The sequence below is a fragment of the Mustela erminea genome, chromosome 8 (genome assembly GCF_009829155.1).
Source record: "Mustela erminea isolate mMusErm1 chromosome 8, mMusErm1.Pri, whole genome shotgun sequence".
Taxonomy (NCBI): domain Eukaryota; kingdom Metazoa; phylum Chordata; class Mammalia; order Carnivora; family Mustelidae; genus Mustela; species Mustela erminea.
The window spans coordinates 27,446,466-27,452,772 of NC_045621.1; the positions used below are offsets into that span (position 1 = coordinate 27,446,466).

The 6,307-nt window shown below is 43.0% G+C and overlaps 1 non-coding gene across 1 annotated transcript; it reads left to right on the forward strand.

Moving 5' to 3' along the window:
* Positions 1-1,266: 1,266 nt before the first annotated feature.
* LOC116598036 lies at positions 1,267-1,454 on the forward strand. The gene has a single exon (XR_004288939.1). It is a non-coding gene; the product is annotated as a U2 spliceosomal RNA (small nuclear RNA).
* The last annotated feature ends 4,853 nt before the right edge of the window (positions 1,455-6,307 follow it).

The following is a 6,307-nucleotide window of genomic DNA, read 5'->3' on the forward strand; positions in this document are numbered from 1 at the left end:
CTGTCATTTGAGTGACTGCCTCCTGAGTGGAAGTGGGATGTTTTTTACCTTTTAACAAGGACCCATGGGATTTCAGCATCAGTCCTACTGATAGCAGAAGGGAAGGGGACAGGGAAGAGGAGACTGCCCAAATACCATTAGGTCACCCCTCAAGTCCCAGTGTTCTGTTTTCACGAATAACATGGTCCTAGAAAAGTCTATTTCATAGAAGGGGGAAGGAGTCATAGTTCAGAACCATTACAAGGTAAATAAGGAGAAAAAGACTGATGGGAACTATGGCAAGAGAAGGATTTGAGCCAAAAGGCTCTGTTTAGAATATGCAGGGGGAAAGAGGGGAAAACAGAGATAACCAGGAATGGCAGGTATGTATCCAGCAGGTTACCAGTCCTGGAAAACTTGGCTACATGACCACAGGTTTTCCTGCTGTCTCAAATTTCCTCTCAAGCAACCTCTAGGAGCTGCCATCACTGGTCTGTTGGTGGGGAAGGTTGAGCCAACTTACCTTCAACTAGGCTACACTTAGCAATTCCAGATCCTGGCAGACAGAAGTCAGAAAAGAATAGTGTAGCAGCTCTCACATTTTGAAAACAATAGCATGAACAGCTACCTTGGTGCCCATGACCAGAACCATTGTCATAGAGAGAAATGCATGAACTATGGTTCATCTCAAATTCCAAGAGGTCATTTGAGGCAAAAGCCATCTCCAAATCCCACCAACTTCCATCTAATCTCTCCTTGAGAACCTCCAATAGCAGGAAACTCATTAATTTTGGGTGTACTTCATTGTTAGGCAACAAAAATGATTTCCCTTGAGCTAAGGAAGAAGTTCCCTCTCTGTTACTTGGGCCCAGAGAGCCCAGCTCAGTCTTGTGAGGCCACACAGGGGAAAAATATAACTCCCTTCTCTGTGCCAGTTCCTCCCATTTCTGCAAGTATAGCAAAGTGTAAACTGCCATCTGCCAAGCCCATGTTCTTCAGGACTCTCCCACAATGAAATCTGAAGAACGCCAGCCATTGTAGAAGCAGCAGAAGATCCTCCCATGAAACTATGAGATTCGCCAGTGCTCTTCCATATGGAATGATCCTACCTCAGCCCTTCCCCTCTCCACATATGTTCTCCTAGGGTTTTTCAGCAACTTCTGTCCCCCTTTAAGGCCAAGTTTCCATTTTCATCTACATTTCATCTAGGTCAGAGAGAAACAGAGATTTGGTCTCTAGAACTAGCTACAAAGCAAGCATGTAAGCTTTGATAGCTAGGGAACTGAGATTACCTCATGGCCTTTGGCTAAGATCAAGTGTAGTATTTGTTCTTATCAGCTTAATAGCTAGGGAATTGTCTTTTAAAAATCCTATTTTTGAGTGTTTAGGTTGTATAGGAGAGTTGAAAGAGATACTCTGTTTACTAACTAGCTAAAGACCTACTAAGGACCCACAAAGTAAGCCCTAGAGCCTAAGACAGGCCCTGGACAAGGCCAACGTGCCAGGAATATGGGAATGACAAGAAGAGGACCTGAGTGTAACCCAAAGCTTCTCAACAATCAAGAATATAAAAAGTAGGGGAAAGGGAAGTTATCTTTCTGGTCATTCTCTTTATCTTCATATGTACTTTTTTCCCAGCCTCTTGCCACTGCCTGCAACAGGGACTGGCGTATTTAGGTGCTCCATAAATGTACGTTAAATAAATGAATCTTTCATCAAAACCTCGTCAATAGCTCTAGTTTTTTATAATTTAGTCACTTACATGACCAACATTTATTAAGCACCAATAGTGTTCTAGGCACTGTGTCAGACACTGAAGAGTTTATAAATAAATGGGACATGAGCTCAGAGCTAAAATCCTGGTAGGGTAGGTGAAATATTTACCCAAGAAGCAGTAAGCACATAAGGATATGATCAAGATTAGATAGGGTGGATGCTAAACATAGGGAAATGTTATAAAGGGGTTTAGCAGAAAGGTTTCATGGGAAAGGACTCACTTCAACTCATCTTACTCTGTTAAACTTGAAGCTTGATATCCCCTCCTCAATTACAAGAACTGTCTGATTATTCAAACTAAAATCTTAGACATGACTTTGCAGTCAGAGCTGGAGGGAGAATTTTTCACGTGGAGGGTCCTTGTTTCTGGCTCCTTCTTCACTTCCTGGCAAGACCTCAGTTGGCGCTCCTCTGGACGACCCACCCTATTGTAAACTTCTCCCTGGCAGCTCACCTTTTCCCTGGGCTTGCAACTGGGAATCTCATACCTGGACGCAGCCAAAAGATTTCAGGAAATGGTGCTTTGGAAACACATCTTTAAAATGAAAACAGATAAAGCAGCTAGCAGTGGAGCCAAGGAAAACTCTACTCTTTCTGAAAAGCAAGCAGTTTGTTGGCAGTAAAAACCTACCTGCTCTAAGCCACCACCACATCCTCTAATAAATGCACTGGCACACACAAAGACACATGTACACACAGACACTCAGTGAGTGGACTGCAGAATAGGTCCTTGAAAACCTGAGAAACTCACTTCCGATGCACTTTGAAAGGACTTGTGGCTGCTAGAGCCTCTCTAACCCTTCAAAGCTCTAACGCACCAGGCCTGGGTCACACACTTCTTCTGGAGAAAGCTTTATGACTTCTTCCTCCACAATGCAGACAATTTAAACCAAGTTGAGTTGAATTTTTGTAAACATTTCTAAGTTAGATGTACTGTTCAGCAACTGTCACCTACAAACCCTGAGGACTGTGTTTCTAATGTAGTAAAAAGAGAAATAGAAGATGAGAGTAGAGACCATTTCATCTACTAGGGCGGCATTGGTAAGTTGACCCTTACTTTGTGGAAGGCAGCCACACCTTACCAGAAAATGCCATTTAAATAATAATCTCCTTGCATGGTTGTAATACATTCCAATTTATAAAGTGCTTCCACTTGGCCAATCCTCCCAACAGACTTGAGTAAATTGGTCCGGACAGTCATCCTCGCCTTGTGAAGATGAGGACACTGATGAGCAGATGATGAGTGTCTTGCTTGAGCACACACACATGGGAAGGAAGCAGTCAACACACATTCTTGCACTGCATCCAGGGCTCTGTCCATCACCATGTGCATTTTGCTTCTGCAGGGGCTTGTGGCTGCTCATGATTTGAACATCAGATAATTCAACAACCTAGTAAAACCCATATTCTCAGAATATATCCTGCATGTAGTTGAGTTTCTTGGAATCTCACCTCCAAAAGTGAAAGCACCCCAAATCACAAAATTAAATTACACATGTTGTTTTTTGTTTCTTTTTTCTTAAGATTTTATTTATTTATTTGAGAGAGAGAGCGAGCATGAGCAGGGTGGGACAGAAGACAACAGACACAGGGCTCCATCCCAGGACCCCAAGATCATGACCTGAGCTCAAAGCAGACTGACAGAGCCACCCAAGCACCCCATTCTTTGAGTTTCTTTAAAGAAACAGGACAAGGATTTCCCACTGGAAATTCAGAGCACTCAGAGAACATCCTCTGAATCCTCTTTACACATCCATCCTCTCTCCAGTATCCGGCACTGCTACAGTGGCAACAGAAAAGAGCCTCTCTCTCCTCTCTCTCTCTATGCCTATTCTCTCATTTTCACAATCTCAGATTTACCCTCTGCATTTCTTGCTCTCTGTGTCTGACCCTCCAGGAGGGCACAGACTGGACATCCAAGCTGAGTGGGAGGCATTGACTAACTTGATAAGCCGGAATGACAGACATGACAACGGGGCCCAGTTCCAGGAGCATGTTGGCAGGAACACACCACATCACAGACACAGCTCTCCTACATACACAACACTGGGCCCAGCTTCATCTAACCCCCAAAATTAGACTCATCTTACAGGTGGGAAAGAAATCTGACATTTGCTGAGCTTTTAGCACACTAGAGTTATAGTCACTGTCAATACAAGAGACAAGATGCTGAAACTATCTCCCTATGGGAAGATGAGCAGAGACCCAAGTGCGAAAGCATGAGTATTTACTAAAAGGCAAATGTAGAAATACCCTCAGGGGAAGATGAGCCTCACATGAGGCAGAAAGGGATTAACCCCACAGTGTCCAAGCCCCAGGGAGCCACTGAAGCTGCTAAGAAGAACCCCAGTGACCCATGCCAGCTCAGGTGAAAGCAGGCCAAGAAGCATAAGTTTGTACTTCTTTAGGATTAGTCGATGAATCCAGAGTTCCCCAGGCCCTTTGGGCACTGTCTGTGATTATCTGATTCTCAACCATGTTTTAAGTTCTCTGAAGACAAATTCTAAAACACATTTATAACCTCAGTATCTGGTACAGTGCCTGGATTCTTAGAAAATAAGAAACAAATAAATAAAAGAAAGATGGGGGTAGGGGAAGAATGTCTCTAGTCATTATTATTTCAGCCCCATTAATAAAAATAGGAAAGCTTCTACCTTTCCATAAATGTAATCGTCCTTGGTTCCTGTGATGATGAAGCTATATTAGGATTGTCAGTGTCTTACAATGAGTTTTTAAAACTTGATCTGTCTTTACTGTAGAATAGATTTGGGAGTCAGTCTCAAGGGAATTATTTGGATTCATAGAGTGAGCCTTGACTGTGGGACTCTAGGAAAGCCATGTGACTGGCTATAAACTTGAAGGTACTGGATGCCTGTTTAGGGATATTATTATCCAGAATATGATGAGTTATTAGGATGATGGTTTTCCTGTTTATAGTCAGATTCATTGTCAGCCCTGCTCTGTCCTGTTATATGTCACAGGGGGCTAACCCTTGCTTGCTACACTTCCCAAACTCCATTCCAACTGACTTCTTGGCCAATTTCTTTCCTGGGGGAAGGAAAAAACCCAGGTACTCCCCTTATTCCATGTTTTAGGAGCATCCCAACAGCAGCTTAGTCTTCTTCGGGGTCCCACTTTCACCAGGAAGGCTCTTCCTCTATAATTTTAGCTTTCAAACTTGAGTAATACTACCTCCCCTCCCCATCCCTCCAGCCTTAAAGGTAGTGGTGGTATCCTGTTGATCTAGGGCTTGCTTCACTCATATGCCCTTTTAGATATATTAACCCTACTTTGTACCAGTTTCCCATATTAAGGTTCCTCTCTTAACCTGTCTGGCATAGGTTATGTTTTCCTGGATGGACCTTGACCAATACAGCTACCACTTTCTATGAACTTTCTCAGCTCCTACTACTCTGCCAAGACCATAAGGAATTAAAAAATATATGTTTATAAAAAATAAAAAATTAATTAAAAAAAAAAACTATATATAAGTGCAATGACCAAGGGTCTTTGGGTTCAACCAACTTCCTAAACTAGATGATAACCTGGCTGGAGGGGCTTAGACAATGGTGTGTCAGTAACTGTGTAACAAGTTCTCCAAGAGAGAAAATCCCTGATTTATAATGCTTGACACTTTCTGTGGCAAGTCTTCCCACCATGGCTTACTTAAGCCTCCAAAACATCATCACTAAATGTGGAGTTGGAAGGAAACACACAGTGATGGGTCATCTGGGTGGCTTAGTCGGTTAAGCATCTGCCTTCAGCTCAGGTCATGATCCCAGGGTCTTGCTCCCTGCTCAGCAGGGAGTCTGCTTCTCCCTCTCCCAACCAACCCCACGCATGCTTGCACTCTCTCTCTCTCTCTCTCTCTAATAAATAAAATCTGAAAGAAAGAAAGAAAGAAAGAAAGAAAGAAAGAAAGAAAGAAAGAAAGAAAGAAAGGCACAGTGAGGTTGAAATGCTGCCAATTCACTAGACATCTGAGGAGCAACAACCATTTGCCCTGAAGCAGCTGAGGGAGAAGGGTGTATAAGCAAGTGTGCAACTGCTCTAAGTAAAAGAGAGAAATTTGGGAGACTGCAGAGAGTGGAGAGAAGCCCAGGAATGGAGAAATAGCTGGAGAGTTGAAAATCGAATAAGGAAGAAATGTCAAAAGGGAACTTAAGGAGTACGGCAGTAAGATTTGTGAGATATATTATCTTCCAAGAGAGCTGTGGAATCAACAGGAAAAGACTCCTTGTCATTAATATGTTAGGGAGTTGGGATTATTTGGGAGGTGAATGAAAGAGCTGAGGGAGCTGCCCAAGAAGGACCCAACCACAGGGGGATTACAATGGATCATAGAGAGGTGTTGTTACAAGGGGCCACAGTGTATCCATTCCAACACCATCATTTAACAGATTAGGATACTAGAGCCAAGAGAGGCTACAGCCACTCAAGCAGATAGTGAAAGAATCAAGACTAAATCTCAGCTTTCCTGATGAAACCATTCATTCCTTCACTCAATGAATATTGCTTGACAGTGGAAGCATTACAAGCATGCATTGCAGAT